Source organism: Oxyura jamaicensis, chromosome 4 (genome assembly GCF_011077185.1).
Source record: "Oxyura jamaicensis isolate SHBP4307 breed ruddy duck chromosome 4, BPBGC_Ojam_1.0, whole genome shotgun sequence".
In the NCBI taxonomy this organism is placed as follows: Eukaryota; Metazoa; Chordata; class Aves; order Anseriformes; family Anatidae; genus Oxyura; species Oxyura jamaicensis.
The window spans coordinates 83,732,115-83,748,877 of NC_048896.1; the positions used below are offsets into that span (position 1 = coordinate 83,732,115).

Below are 16,763 nucleotides of genomic sequence, written 5' to 3' on the forward strand. Positions count from 1 at the left end.
ATGTATCTTTTTCTACTGAAGTTCCCAAACTGTCTTTATATCTTTAAACACACGTTTAAGCAGGTTCGCTGATACGGTGCTAGGGTGTACATAGAGTATTCCCATCTCTATGGTGATATTTTAAGCTATATAAGAATGCATTTTAAGATTATGACCCAAGTCAATATTTTCTTTCCTAAGTCCCAAGCAATCATGTCTGTTCTGCCTTTGCTAAAGAATCAATGTGGTACTTGGCTGCATGTGTCCAAATTGAAGCCATTAATCTTTCCCGTTTGTCACCTCCAGATTAAAGTGCTTTTGCAAGCACAGATAATGCAGCATACTCCTGATGTTGAACCAAAATTGCATGTCTCTAAGGAGGCTCTACTTAGATGTAAAGGATAAGAATTGAATGCTTTATGAATAGCACCATGAGCAAGAAGGAAATTGTTTGTATTCATTCAAGCTTTGGTCCCGGCTAATTGTAGTGAACTATAATTTACTTTTGACTTTAATAGGAGCTATTTTATTGCTACTAAGAGCATTCAAGTAAGTATTTAATATACTGTTAACAGCAAATATCTTTTCAGTTCCAAAGTACCATCGTTTTTTGAGACTGTATCATTATAAGAACAAACACCATAGGTTAGCAGCTGGTTGAAAAGTATGTGGTTTTAAAATATTTTTTTTTGGATGTGTTTTTGTAGTTGTTGGTTCAGTGCTTTGTTATTGTTGCTTCTTTGTTTTCAGCACATACCTGCTTTTAAAGGCATTTCCTATTTTGTGAAACATATTTAGCAGCAAGTAGAAATATTTTTATTTAGTCAAATTTTTAACATTTTGGTACAGAGCATTGAAAATTAGTTTGCTGTCACAGAGCATGTCTACTGATATGTTTGCAGTGCCTCTGGTGCTTTACAAAAACATCTAAAACCCAGCAAAATTCTCACATATCTAAGTCATGTTTAGGTCTACTTTAGCTAGTAATGAAGTGCAATAGGAGCAGACAGAGCAGAAGGCTAGTGTTAAGGGCCTAATATTCATACCATACAAGTTTGAGCAGGCTTGATTTGGGAATAGCTTTAGTCTTGTCCATGTACTGAAAGCCATTAGCAGCTGGAGAGGGTCTTAAAATATTTTTTAATCTTATATCTGCTTCTGTTGAATAAGCTATTCAATTAATCAGAAACTTTAAAAGTCTTGTGTGAAGAGCTTTTCTTAAAGCTTTACAAGCATTATTAAAAATAAACTTAAAACTAACAAACTAATCTAGGGTATAGCACAAGAATCACTGGATTCTCATGTAAGTGGGTAAAACTATCTTGCCTCAACTGGAATATGTCATGAAAAAGGAAGGAATCCCTCTCTTTATTTGTCTGGATTGAAATTGTCTTATTTTATTTTGTCAGATTTGTCACCAAGACTAATTCTGTTTTGTGAGATAGATGGTTTTCACGTTTTGATTTCAAAGGTAAAAACAAAAAATCCAGAAGCAAACAAGGATGTGTTTCAAATAGGTAAAATTGTGTTGCATTTATAAGCCAACAGACTGACCGATTTCACTTCTGTGGTGACACACCGCACAGCCTGGACACACAGAGCACAGACATTCAACATGGGAAGCATGTCCATGAGTAACAAATGGGAGGGTTGCCTCTCTGAAGGCAACAGCAAGAAGGGAACAGTACAAAGGATGCCCATGCCTGAGCACTAAGCCCTTCTGACCTGCATAAAAATCACCTTTAGATCTAAATATCTATTCATATATAAAAGTTAACATAAATATTCTTTCAAGTTGAAGGGACTTGCCACAGCTCCCCGCTGAAGGGTTGACTAGAGGTGGCTTTTCAAAAACACTTCAGAGCATTTCAGAAACCAAACCAATAAAAACATTAAAATAAACAAATATAATTGCCTAACTGATGTCCTGATGTCAGCCTGTTCATGCAGGGCATGCAACAGCAGTATTTATTATTTCCATTTGCATTCCGGGATGTGTATTATGCAGAATTGTTCAGGTCTCTGAGTAGCCAGAGCTTTGTAACAATTTTGCAGCAAAACCCAAAGTCAAACTCAGATGTCACATTTTACAGACTAGGGATTCTTGTCAAGGAAATCTGATCTTACTCTTTTGCTTCATGTGCTGCAGAAACCTAACTTTCCAAGACATTTGGGTTACTGTGGAAGGACCTGACTAAAACCTGTTTACCAGAGACACTCTGCCTAGCCAATATTTTTTTCCGCTCTTCGCCAATATACATCTTCCTGCCTGTTACTTTCTTCAGTAAGAGAAGGCATAGATTACTTAACAAAACTTCAGAATATCCTGAAAATTTGAGCATGCTGTAGTTCTCACCCACAATACATATTAAAATACATTTTAAAATCTCAAGGCAAACTTTTCCATGGATGAGTCCTCTTTATCGTGACATTACTAATAACCAGTCCACGTTACAGTGAATAAAAACACGTCTTAATCAGGTCACTTGAGGCTGCTTTTTACCTTCCTGTTCTGGTAATCTCCTTATCAATCTCTATCAGATCCAGATATTTTCATGTTAACCATGGAAGGAGGTTTGATTCTTCAGACTGAAACCAAAAGCCATCAACTTTCCTTACAATTAATCCCAGCTCCAACTCCATCCATCTGCTGTCACTTGGATCTCTCCTTTAATGAGACACTGAAGCATTGTTCATCAGATACATGATATCTAATCAGGAATCACAAACAGATGCTCTAGTTAAAAAAAAAAAAAAAAGTCTCCTTAGTAGAACATGCATATGTTTGAGTTAAAGATACTTTTGCAAGAATGACAATAACATGGATGCACACAGAGATCTCAAAGGATAAATATCAGCATTAACATTCATATGGAAGTACAACCCTACTTGCTGCTACCTTACAGGAGCTGGCTACAGGTTGTTGCTTTGCAGACCAAGACTGAGCTTCAGACCATGGGACTTTTCTCCTACAACTGCACCGAGCACTCAATTTCTCAGAAACCAAGCCAGAGACACCAGCAGTTTGAACACTGATTTAAAGCGTTACACAAAGACTGTGATTTTTTTTAAAGACAATCTGCAAAGGGAAAAAATATTAATTGCAAAGTGAGTTAGTTTCCTACAGCCTTTTTAGCAATACTACTCACTAGGCAGCATTTTCTGCTAAAATACTAAAACTGTTTTTTGGTGGAGTAAATAAGTACTTCTCCTTTGATTTGAAAGGACTTTTACCTCATTGCAGCAGCAGAGCTTGCAATTCTTAGTGTGGTATGTAATATAGATATGTAATATGGGGTACATTAAATGAAATACAGAGGAGAAATATCACAGAATTTTATTTTATTCTTGAAGAGTTAGTTTACACAGAAGCATCAGACTGCTTGTGAGTAATGCAGATCTTCTTAAATTCTTACCAATTGAAAAGTAATTCTTTAACTCTTCAGGAGTAAGTTCTTACTAATTGAAGAGCTCACAAAGGTCATAAAATTGTTTAAAAATCAAATTAATTCCTTCATGGAAAATTTGTATGGTTTCAAGCTGATTATCCCATTTTTTTAGGGAACTGGAAGTGTTAAATCACGCTGAAAAAAATATTCTCCCTTTCCTGTGGGAGAGAATGCAATAATATTCTGGACTTTAACAATTATGCTTGACACAAAAATGCTTATGTTTAATGGCACCTGAGAAAATCTTACCCCCTTCATAGGACCCACAATGGAGTGGTTTGAATCTGTGAGAATTTCATGAGAAATAGGAAAAAAATATATCTTGCCTGATGTATTTTTAATGGCAGCTGTTAGCTCAGTGGCACGGTGTGCTGAAGAGTTCCCAGGAGCAGAGATCAGGTGGGCCAAATGGGCAAATTAAACTAATTTATCATGTGGCCATATTGTTTATGGCATTTCCGTTGTCTTTATCATATTTTTATCACCTGCACAAACAGTTGACGTGTAGGTAGGAAGACAGAGAAAGGAACCAGTATGAGCAGTGAGAGAAGCTATGCTACTGAATTTCTATGAACAGATGCAAGGTATTGACATGAGAAACAAGAGGTCAAATGGGCTATGCGATTTAGACCACGGACAGAATCAAATAACAAGAGGCAATTAAGCCATCTGGGGAAAAGGACATACAGGCATGGGTGGTGATTTCACAGCATTTGTTTGGAATAGCATTCAGGGTGAACATTTCTAGGCTCAGAGAAATAAACCTAACCTCAGTGCACTTTATCTTTAACTGCAAATAATGGCATTAAAGAGCTGCCATAACAGACTCAGAGGATGTGTCAGCATTTGGATCTAACAACAGGCATGGAAAAAGCTAACCAGCAGTAACTCTGCCAAGAGCAATCTGACCCCACTGCTTACAGAGACCGACTGGGTGTCTGCTCAGTGCTCACTGCAGGGAGAACCACAAATCCCAGGAGAAGCCAAATGCATCTAAGAAGGGCCATCCCATGTCATGTGTTGTGTCCTGGGAACCAACCTCAGAGTGCCAGGAAGCCCCTGAGCAACCAACTGGCTAAGGGGCCCTGATGAGCTCCCAAGAGACTTGCAGAAAAACTGCCAGGAACATGTGTGTTCAATACAAAGCACTATTATCTTGCTTCATGCTTTTTTTATCAGAACACAGCATTTGGTGTTTATTCTCCTACATCGCTTCTAAAATGTGAAAAAAGAATGACAGCTTTAGAGGTTTTCAAGGAGCAGCACACCCATCTATATCAAATTATGCAGTTCAATGGTTCCTCCACATTAAATATTGATAGAATAGATGATGCTGTTCAACAAAGACTTGGGTTACTTTGGTACTTGCTGAATCCATAGCAGACTTACACAATTCCTCATCTGTGTATAAACATGCACAAAATAAGAATAGGTATGCAAAACACAACTTGCTTAAGTGATTTAATATAGGATAGATATTGTCTTTGGTGGTCATGAAGTCTTCGGTGGATATTAAAGTGTTTTATAGCATCTACTTTATCATGATTTGATTAAATGGACTCAAGCGGCAAATAGACTTTCTGTCAGACTTAGAAACAAACAATATTAAAAACCTCTCTGACCATAGTATAGGTACAGTATTCAAATGGGTGACTAGAAATTGTCCTAGTAAAGATTTCTCATGTCTGGTTCCAGACCGATCTTCTGTTTCACACCCACCAATGAATGCAAAAAGGCAACCAGAGAGAGTAATATATATTTAACAACTTAGAGCCCAGGCTAACTATATTAGGCTAAATCCAGTAGTCATTACCCTCCATCCCCTTCTCCACATATGCATATTTAGGTAACAGACCTGTTTAAACATCTTTAAATAATTAAACACCTTTGACATTCAGGATACTCTCATTCTGTTTTCAAGCACGAGACACATTTCCAGTCTTTCAGGAAGCTGCTAGCTAGGTTTCCCTGTGCCCTGCATTACAGAAAACCATAGGAATGCCTCTGACCTGACCCAACGCTTCCTGCATAGGTGAGGTGGCACAAGTTCCTGCCAGCCACCCTCTGCTTGGAGCTTCACTGATGTATTCAAATTTTCTTTTAAGTTGGTGTCCATATGTAGAATCCATTCAACTCAGCTTGGGTTATTTTGGATTCAATTTCAGCTTCACACAGCAAGGTGCAACTTAATCCTCAGGAAGCAATGGATTTAGAGGGGACTGCTCAAAGAATCAGCTCTTAGGGTAATGCTGAGCAAAGGCTTCAGTCATGAAACTCTAATTTCTGTTTGCAAAAAAAAAACTCCTGAGTACTATACTATAAATGCTGACCAAAAAAAAAACCCACACAGATACAGACATATGGTAACCATGAGCAGTAATAACTCTTCAGCCACTGTTGTAATATGATGAAACACAAAGAACAATTTAAACAGCCTAAAGAGCTGTTGCTGAATGCATATATATATACATATATATACAGATCTGTCTTAAACCACAAGTTATGGATGGTATTGTGTTATTATGCAAGCTGCTCTTAGTAAATAAAACAGTCCTACTACGTTTTTAATAAGGCAGGATCACGCCCTTGATTAGAAGATGGAAACAACATCCCTTTAAAAGTTCCTAAGCCATTTCAGATAATATGTGCATAAATCCAAATGACAGAAGGACTAGAAGTAGCAATGTTACACTCATTGGGACTATGTATAGAGAAATGGAAAAGCAGCAAAGGCATATATTTAAATTAATTATGCATAGGAAGATGTGGAAGAACTGAAAAGAGTACATCATTTCAAATTACAGATCACAGTGGCAGGTGATTGTGTACCTTTAATATTGCTTTTATACCAAAGTAGTATAAAGAAGACAATGTACTAAATTTATATATTGATTATAGAGAACACACTTTCAGCAGTTAATTGGAAAGGAGTCTCTTTTTTCATAAGAAGTGATCCCGAATCAGTCAGCACATATATGCTGGTTAACAAGAGATACAAGTGAGCTTCAGCAAGTACCTAACCAGTTGTCAGGAGATATGAGAAATGGCTAACAGTGTTGTAGGATCTCTGGAGGAAGTGAAATGGGGAAGCTGCATGATGGGACAGACCTGAGGAAACACTGAACTTAATGTGAAAGCTAGGAGAGTCACTGAACTGGGATAGGGGAAGATGGAGTAGTTGGTTGGAAAGAAATATTCTCTCATAATGAATCAAATAGTGTATGTCCCCCATTAATAGCAATGCAATAAAACAATCAAAATATGGACTACAAACCCTCATTCTGTATAAAAGTATCTCTTTCAAGCCTACACAGGTTTTCAATAGCTATATAAAAATAAATTATTGTATCTATTAATGAACATAGATTTTCCTTTTCTTCCAGGTAAACCATCTAGCGCTTTTCACAAGAATTAAATCTATTTAATATAAATAAAACCAATTTCCTATTAATATTATGTCAGCTTTTAATACTTTTATACATGTTGGGTAAAACTTCATTTCTCAACTCTTCCTTCCTGACATAAGATGATCCAGTGGTTACTGCACTGCCTTTGGATTTAGACCAGACTTTGGTACCCTGGTTTGCTACAGACTATGCAGGACCTTGGACTTACACTTAATCTTTTTGTACCTCAGTAAAAAATAAAACTGCTCTATTTTAAAAGCATGGTGAAAGGTGGGAAAGGTCTAAGAGTGCAAGCATCTTGAACACGATGAAAGCAAGCATTACATAGTTCTTGAAAGGAAGGTAAATAGTTTATTCAAATTGGAAGACTGAACAACAGTGTACAACCTGTTAAAATCCTGTCTAAGTCCAAGTGTTGGACTAAAACCAATGAGGAGATAGAAATCTTCTTCTGTGAATAGGAAATATAATTAAATTTGGTATTTCAGCTAAAAATACTGTCATAATCTGATGAGCATTCTTAAATATTTCAGATTTCAGAACCATCTTGATTGCATATACTTCTACTTAGTTTGCTGGCTTTTTTTTTCTTCCTTTTTGTAAGACAACATGATAGATTAGATGTCATTGACCGTTGTGCAAAAAATGTCAAATCTGTGTTTGTCATCAGAAATGGTTACATTGATTTTATCGAGTGGTTCAAGATCGATGTGCTCTATGTGAAAATTAACACTTCTAAAATCAACAGGGTTTTCTGTACCTAAATTAAAATATACCTAAAAAGTAGTATGACAACTAAAAATTATTAAAAATCTTTGGGGATGAGACATTAAATGTTTGTTTATGTTAAACCTGTATTATCCTGTATCCTGCAATTAAAGTCATATTGCAACATCATTAGGCATCATTTACAGGTCTCTCTGAACCAACTGTCAGGCTGCCTTTCGCCACTGTTTTAATAAAGCAGACCAAACCAACTGGCAAAGTGATCCCTGGAGAAAAAACAAAAACCATACAGCAAGAATACAATTCTCATTGGTTCATCAGTTCAGTACATTTCATGTGAGTCCTTACAATTAACTCAATTTTCAACCTTCTGGCCAGTTCAGCCTTGAGGTTTCAATATAATTTCAGCATTTGCTTTAAATGCTTTGATTCAATATGGGCATATCTTTCTAGTATCAATACTTCCCCATCAATACTGTGATTTTCCACATTATCTCTATACTTTGAAGGTTAGCAGAACTTAAACAGTTTTTCATCTCAGTCGCTATCTTCTGCATTAACTACAGTCTAATACTTTCCATCAAATGTGGAAACACACATGGTAGTAGGATTACTTTAAGAATGGGGACTTCAACAGACAAAATAGTGAATGAAAAAAGCAAGTGTAATAGCAAAGCTGAGAAAAAAAAATCTGAAACAAAAAAAAAAAAAGGAAAAAAAGCTGCTAAATTCTCAGGGCAGGCATCTGAGAAAAACACTTAAACCAGAAAAGGCCCACTGCCTTCCTTAATATTCAACAGCAGAACGAATATTTGGCCTAGAAATAGGTCTTAAGTCATATAAAGACTTTGGCTTTAAAAGTTCACATCAGAACTGACAGCAACTAAAAAAAGAGAAAGAGGAATCACAAAGATGTTAGTTGTGCATACACAGTGTTAAAGAGCTGAAAAGAAGATAAGAATATCTGCTATTATCTGCTATTTTTATATAACACCACAATCTACTTTGTACATTGCCTCTATTAACCTGAGACAATAATTTGTGAGGCTGAGGATTTCCAGAGCACAAAAATTCTCTGTACAGAGGAGAGAGAGCCATGATAAATATCAAATGTTTCCAATGGAAGCACTTACATGGAATAGAAAAGAAATGGTACCCCCTTGTTTCCTAATTTAGTCCACCTACCCCATTACCTATCATTGTCTTATTTACCTTACAAGGTCTGATAAGGAACTCAGCTTGCAATATCAGTCATAGCTCCAAAAGTTCTGTCTGTGCCCAGTGAGTACTTTTTCTTACCTAAAAGAGAAAGAAAAAAAACACTAAGTGGTCATTTACATTAAAGCCTGCCATATTGGAGATGAAAGTTTTTAGGAGTTTTCAAAATTGTTTAAGTTATATATGGCCTGAGATGGCTTTGGAAATCTGAGTCCAAAAGCAATGTAAGCAATGCTGCTGTTTGCTAGAAAGATTCCTCTTTAAACTTTATGCTCTACAATGAAGACAGATTCTTGGGTAAAAGTGCATCGAAGTGGAGAGGGAAACCAGGAGTAACAAGAGCCAGGGTGCACTAATGAAGCTGTTAGTAACAGGTTGCTAACAAAGTAGTTCTTAACATGCAACACAGTGGTGAGCATCCTGCCAGGGTATAGAGCAACATGCAGAAAGCTTACAGGGGTTCAGAGAGACCTGATAACCTAAGGGAAGAGAACACTACCAAGGTTCATTAAATTAATAGAAACCACCACTGCTTCAAGAAGTCCTTGAACTGTGAATGATTAAAGCCTTGGAAACCATCAGTCTGTCCTGGTATTTTACCCTAGGTATCTGGATTCACCTGAGAAAAAACATAAAACTTTGACTATTCAACTTCCTAAGGTATGACCTAGTATATGCCTACAGCATACAAGAGGATGTGACCTCTCAAGCAAGAATACATTTTAAGAAATTATTCCTAAAACAACTGCCCTAATAATCTGAGTGCTGTAGCTTGGTTGTTCGTTGGATATCCGGAGCACGGTGTCGGCACACGTGGGGGTACCACACAGGCACAGCTCACACATCCCTGCACTGCCATGACCTGTAGCAGCAGCAGCAAGCACAAAGCCCTTTTTGTCAGCAGTAGCAGATGTCATCTTGTAACAAAATGGTCTGAAAAAGGCTTCAAGGCATAAAATAAACTCTCAGTGATGCTGCCTTCCTTAATAGTTTATGAAGGATGTAGATATTAGCCAGATCAATCTGCCACACAGCACCAGCAAGGAAATGGCAATGATCTATCTGGATAAAATCTTAGAGTAAAAAGAGAGCTGTAACAGCTTTGGCTAAGGAAGCAAAACTCAGCTGGCTATTTAATTTGTGCTAGCAAACCAGATACTACTTCTCTCTCATTTAAAGCTATTTCCAGAGAAGGAGAAGAAAATCCCTGGCTGTAACTGAAGTGACGCAATAGTAACAAACATCAGTTCTCTGTGTGGAAAATAAAGTACTGTATTTGTCATAGCTAGTCTTATAAAAAGGCCATCAGCTGAATACATATGTTCTTTGTCACAGAGTTTCCTCAATAGCCAGGTGAGTAAATAAAATGAATGCAAATTCCTGCATAGACAGCATCTCTTTCACTTTAACCCGTTTCCTCTGCCCACCCCAAGAAGCCCATCAGCACCAGGCTCCACGCAGCTGCACACATGTGCTTCCCCAGCCCCAAACACACAACGTATTTTGCTGTCTCATTTTATTTACCAAGTCTGAGCCAGCTCACCTGAAGATCTCTAATCCCGGCTGTATGCTATGGAGGAACAAAGGTCTCCAGCATGATGGGACTGTATTTCACATGAAAGATGTGTGTGCATTGACTGGCTCAGCCAGGATTTTGTGAATCTCTGGGGAACAGAAAGGAGACTCCACACATCTTCCTTTCATTTCACCTTTTTAAAAAAATAGCCTAATATGACATTGGCATCTTAAAATTGACGTATGAAAGAAACATCGTTAGCCAACTCGGCCAATATCCTTAATATTTTTCACTGTGGTTTGTGGACTTCATGAATATTGAGGCTCCATGTCACCAGAAACATGACCACCATCTCCTGAATGAGAGTTCAGGAGCACTCCTGAAGGAGATAACCACCCAGGCCAGCCTGGAATTAAAGCTTACTCCTGTATTTCCAGCCACAGGGCTGTTCAAAACTTATCAAAGTACTGAGAAAACTCCTGTTGAAGGATCAGGAAGGTGAGTTCTGGTGCCCCCTTCCCAAGCAGGAGGTGCAAAAGGTGAGAGCCTTTCTCCTGGTTGCCCATGTCATGGCTCTGTTCATTGGTGCAGATGGCTAAAAGTCAGGACAAGGAAAAAATAAATAAATAAATAAATTAGGAAATTAGGAATCTTCCTTGTCTGGATTGCACATCCAAGTGTTATGGCCTGGATTCACTTTAAACCCACAAGTAAGCAGTCAGGTCTTGCCCCCTCTCAGGTTACTTGTGTCCAGTCTGAACCTAGCCAACAGCTAGCAAGCACAATGGAAAAAGAAATAAGCATTCAAATCCAAAACTGGTGACTCATAGATAAGGTGTATAATTGCCAGTGCACTGAAATCACCCAAGAACCAGGCCTGAGCTGAATTTCACCTGAATCAGTATAAACCTCCACTGAGTCTGGAGTTATACTACCCTTCACAGACTTCTATAGAGCACACAACTATTTGCAAGCCAGAGATACATTTACATTGTTTGATAAATATAAACATTAAGAACCATTCCAGTTGCAAAACGTTAAGGAGAAATTACTGCTAAAACTACAGTTCTGATGCTGAATTTGCCCATTTAGAAGCCATCCATGCTCTCATGGATCTGATGCTGTGGTGGCAACATTTGCTGATTGTGCAAATGGCTGTCAGGGGCAGCAAAGAAAAGGCTGTTTCAGTTTCAGACATTTCTGTAGATTGTCTTCCAGCTGAGCTGCCCAGGCACACCTAGAGCAGCAGTGCTCACAGGATGCTGGGCATAGTAAACCAAAACTCAAAACTCACTGCTGAAAGAGCCCAGCAAGCCAAACCAAACCAAGACAGAGAGAATAGCCATTATCCAGGGACCGCTAGCAAGAGGAGTATGAAAAAGGCATGGTCCTAAAATACCAGCTTTTTATTTGTAATATTTTCTTTATTTTCTTAATTTTTTACCTTTTTTGTTTGTTTGTTTGTTTCCCCATGGGGTAGCCAGAACAATGATTATAGAGATTCTCTTAACATTTAGGATATTTTACTGTTCTAAAGCAGGGGAAACCCTGAGATAGAGCTTGCTTAATTTATGACAGAGATTACATGACTTGGATCCCATGATAACGAGGAGCTAGACTTGCAGATCCGTGTTCCTCCAGCATCATCAGGCCAAGAGGGACAATGATTATACTGTTATCTTTACAGATATCTTGCTTTCCAATCCCTCAAGTAAAATTCCTTTTTAGTAAACTAAGTAACACGTCCATACAGAGTAATGTGGATCTTTCCCCTCCCTTATTCATTTCTGGACAGGAAAAAAAAAGAAAAAGAAAAAAAAAAAAAAAAAGGAAAAATAAAAAATAAAAAGGAAATTCAATCCCCTTCTCAACCCTCCCAGGGATTAAGAGTGCTTAGAGGGTCTGGATAAAATGAGAGATGAACAACATATTTGTTAGATGTAATAATGTATGCTCATATGGAAGGAATAGCTAAACTGTCCTTTCCTGTAAGAGAAACTGAACAGATTGCCTAGAAATAGGCAGCTCCTGTTCCCTTTAAAGAGAGAAGCAAATGCCATCCAGATGGAAATTATTAAATGGATCAAACAGCTACATTTTATTCCCAAATGATCTTTGTTCTACTTATCATTCACGATACCAGGAAAACTCTTTTCCCTATATTTCATATGCAGGCAGGAGAATATTAATTATTATACGCTCATTCAAAATATTCCATATTGAAGGGTTTCTGGATGAGATATTGATCTTTTCAGACAAAAAGAGGGAGAAAAAAAAGAGACCTTTGCAATGGGAACATTCGTATAAGATCTCTGGGTTCCACGTAAGTCCAACATGTGAATGAGGACTACATTGTTCCTGTGGCAGAGCACTCAACTCTGCAGCTGCTTCTTCACACCCAGCATGACTAAATGCCTTTTCAACACTCCTATTGCTTGCCTAGCTTTAGAAAAGTGAATGCTATGAAGTCTCAGTGAAACAATCCTGAGGTTCTTAACTAACTCTTATTTATACATCCCCATGTGTAAATATTTCATATGGAAGTTTGCACTGAATAAACACACAATATAAAAATCACCAAGAATCCTCATTTTTGGCCCTACATAAATATATACAAGCAAGCATAATCAAATTTAATAAATTAGGGGATATTTTCAAAGGGTTAAGATGAATTAGCTACCAACTACAATGGAAAGGCAATGAAATCTGGATACCTAATTCCTTCTTATGACTCTGAAAAAACTCCATTACATTTTATGTGGCAAAAAAAATCATATTTATTTCAGCATATGTTCCCACAAATTTCTGATTATACTTATGGATGTTTATCTCTTAACCTATTGAGTTATATATATGCTCTGGTTATATATTTGATTATAACATGATTTTTTCTTTAACCTGAAAAACCACAGCAGCATAGGTACCTTCTTTTATGAGGATGTAAAACTTATCAGCTGTGGCATCTAATCTAACTGGGCCATGTAACACTATACCTTTTATTTCATGTTAATTATTGAGTTCAACTTACGCCACAGGTCTAGGCTTATAAATTAGAAGTTGCTTTTTTTTTTTTTTTTAATGCTGTGGTCATCAACAGATAACACAGTTAGCTGCAGTAGTTGAAAAATACCAAGGATCCTGGGGCTTCAGAAATCACAAGAACAGCTCCAGGAGGGTGAAATTGATCGTGGTGTGAGTGCACCTTCTAGGGCTGAGGTCTGTGTGATGTTTTAATCTCATTCAGAGCGTCGATGGATGGATGTGAGCTTTGCAGTGGCTGGGGGTATGATGGCAGCTCTGTCAAGGGAAAACAGGCCAGGGACTCTGACTGGGGAAGTAATAAAAACTCTGCCAAGGGACAGAAGGGAGGGGAGATCCTGATGCATCAGGGTCCCATTGTGAAGTACACAGATGGAAATACAGTTCTTTCCACTGATAATCCAAGGAACAGATTGACAAGCAGATTCAGACATTTTGTACAACACTGTGACTTGGTAATCAGTCCCAAAACAATTGTTTTGGAGCAGGAAGCAGCCCCTGATGTTAAGCTGCCACAGTACCTAGGTGAGATGCACAAAGAGTATTTTGCTACAACCTCTGTTTGACTGGGAGCTCAAAGGTAGTAATTCAAAGTAGGACGTATAACAGGGCATTACAAGTAAGTATTACAGACAAGACAACCTCTTCTGAGGGAAAATATAGTTTAGGAAATCAAATATGCATGTTTATAAATTTAAAAAGGATCACATTTATCCACAACAGAGGTGGTTAATCCTAATAATACTGCTAAGGTTTTTGTCTTATTCATAAACCATTACAACAGGTTTAACCCACTGCAGAAGAAATAAAAGTGTGTTTATTTTAAAAGAAAGGAGTGTTTACTTTCATGCTAGAGTTTAGATTTTTTTTTTTTTTCCCAAGGAGTACTATTAAACTGAGGCAGAACCTATTTTTCAAAAATGGTTTATTAAACTGAAGGATGTGTCTTGACAATCACATTATTCTTTCTCTAGCATCCAGTTTGCCAGTGCACGAAGCTGCAGTCATTCTTAGCAGATATGTCATCTTCCAGAGACTTGCAGGAGTTTGAGCAATTGCTTTTAATTTAGAAGCAGCAGAAACTTCTTCCCTCCTTTACACTCTTTAAAGCTCCCAAGGAAGCATACAGTCAAGGATTTCTTTTAATATTACCTTACTTAGGACACAGAAATTAAAGAGAACAACACAAAAGAGGTCAGAAGCCCTCTAAAGGAAACACGTGCCTGTGTGATTTCCCAGAACAGCAGTGACTGCAGGTATTAATCCACTGAAGAAAACTCACCACAGACCAGGCTGAATGCATGCATCTGAACACACTTTTTATAAGTTGTTGCCCTCTCTTCCATATTGTTATATTTTACGCTGTTCAAGGGGAGGCACACAGAAGTAAAGAGTTCACAGAGAACAGTGAATTCAGCTTTTTTTAATGTAAAAGCTCATGAGTATTAGCACAAGACCTGGCATATGCTCAATGCCTCACTTGATGAATGTTGTCTCTGATCTCCTGTGGCCTCAAGAGAAATTATGTCAGGTCGATAAGGCCTCAGATCTGAATACACAATTTATTTCCTATTTAATATATGTGTCATCTGTTACCTAAATGTCTCACATTGAATCCAAAAGAGCTGAAGACTATAAATAAAGACAAAACTACATAGTTAAACCAAGGAATGAGTACAAAGGAAAAGTCCTCAGGCTGAACATTAAAAAAATATAGAGAACATCAAAAAAGCGAAGGTTCCCAAGTGTTAATGGCAATTATCTCTTATGAGAAGGCTAGACCAGTGTTTGGAGCAGTTGTATAGGATGCAGAAGGAGGATTTCAGCTCCTTGTCCTTAAAGGTGCTGCCAGCTCACCACAGCAAGTCACATATAACCTTGGTCATATTTACTGCTGAAGTACTTTGGGTAGGAATCACCTTCCCATTCTTCCGCAGTGTAGATCTCACATCTGAGGTAGTCCTCCTCTGTTCAGTTTTATATTCAGTGTGTTGAAAAGACAGCTCTAGAGTATGGATCATAATCCCTGTTTTGCATATACATTATGGTGAGATGAATCCTGTCCTGCAGACCAAGTGCTGATTTTTGTTCAGGACTATTAGAGGCCCCAGGAGACTAAGTCAGACTTACACTTGGTAAGTACACTGGGAATCCCTAGATCATGAATCATGCAGAATTCAAGCTTAGTTCCTAAACAGATGATAGCAGGTTTCCCGCTTCAGAGACAGCTATCTAACATTCGCTGCTATGAAGGTCCTCAGTGTTGGCTGAGCTGTCCTAAACTTGTTTGGGGTTCATTGTGAGGCATCTCTGTGATAAAGTCTTTGCAGAAAAGCAAATGAGTAGGAACCATTTCACTCAAAATGCAAAACCTGTGCAAGAGGCTTTACCTTTAGACAAAAATCTGATTTAAGTTATACAGTGGATTACATGAAATTCACCTGTGTTCATCAGCCTCATTAAGGCTAAAGGGATTCATATCCATGTAACTCTTCAACCTCAAGAGAAGTAACATAACTACAGGCTAGCCTTGCTCTGGAGAAGACACACTGTACCCCCTTCCCTTTCCAAGTTCTGCCGTTTTTCAGAAGACAAAAAAATTTCAGGGAAATGAAATGAGAGGCAACAAAGAGCTTAAACCTGTAGCATGGTGAAGATGTTACGTCACCTGAAAACAACCAGGAAATGCTGAGTCAATTGCCGTCCACATCCAAAAGTCATTGTAAAGCCTGGTCTCAACCCTTTGCTGTCTACAGAGCAGCCAAATGCTGGACTGGGGGTTCTCCCACAGATCCACCGCTCTGAGAGACAGGTACAGCTCCATGTCCCCCAAGGCACACTCCAATCACAGTCATAAACCACCAGAGCCCCCAGCTGCTGCCAAAGGCAGCCTCACCCCTAGATTCTAAAGCCCACTCAGCAGAAGGGATTGTCTGCAGCCAGCTGGAAACAAAGATGTGGCTGCTGAGAGATGGAATCCCCTGCCCACAGATGGGGAAGCAGAGAGGCAGCTCCCAGCAGATGGTGGGGGCAAGGGAAGGTAACATCAGACAGCCACATTCTCCCTTCCTAGCTGCAGCTTTCACCAAGAGTATAGAAGAATTGCTCACAACTTTCAGCCCTGGAGCTGTTTCTGAAAAATGACAATGTGCTCCAGGAGCTCCCTGTTCCAAGAAGGCTTTGCCAGACAGCCATATGCTGAGAGGCCACAGTGTTCAAAGCTTCTCTTGCCCAAATACGGCTAGTACGAGTCCAACCCAAAGGAGCTCCAAGGAATCCTCTGCTGAAATTCCCCTTTGCTCTGCTCTGTGTTCTGCACCATGACCAAGCTGCAGTGGCTAGGCAGAAAATAAAATATCTCCATTTATTATTAACTGTCGACTGCCCACCAAAAAAAAAAAAAAAAAAAAAAAAAAAAAAAAAAAAAAA

At 38.3% G+C, this 16,763-nt stretch overlaps 1 protein-coding gene across 5 annotated transcripts in view; it reads right to left on the minus strand.

The window, feature by feature from the left end:
- Positions 1 to 16,763, minus strand: part of C4H4orf50 (chromosome 4 C4orf50 homolog) — a 79,399-nt gene that overhangs the window by 22,518 nt on the left and 40,118 nt on the right. For 4 of the 5 annotated variants that reach the window (XR_004751031.1, XR_004751033.1, XR_004751032.1 and 1 more), the window contains one exon: positions 8,774 to 8,860. The exons of the other annotated variant lie outside the window; for it this stretch is intronic. The gene's annotated coding sequence lies outside the window, so the exon portion shown is untranslated. The remainder of the gene's footprint in view (positions 1 to 8,773; positions 8,861 to 16,763) is intronic. 5 annotated transcript variants of the gene reach the window in all.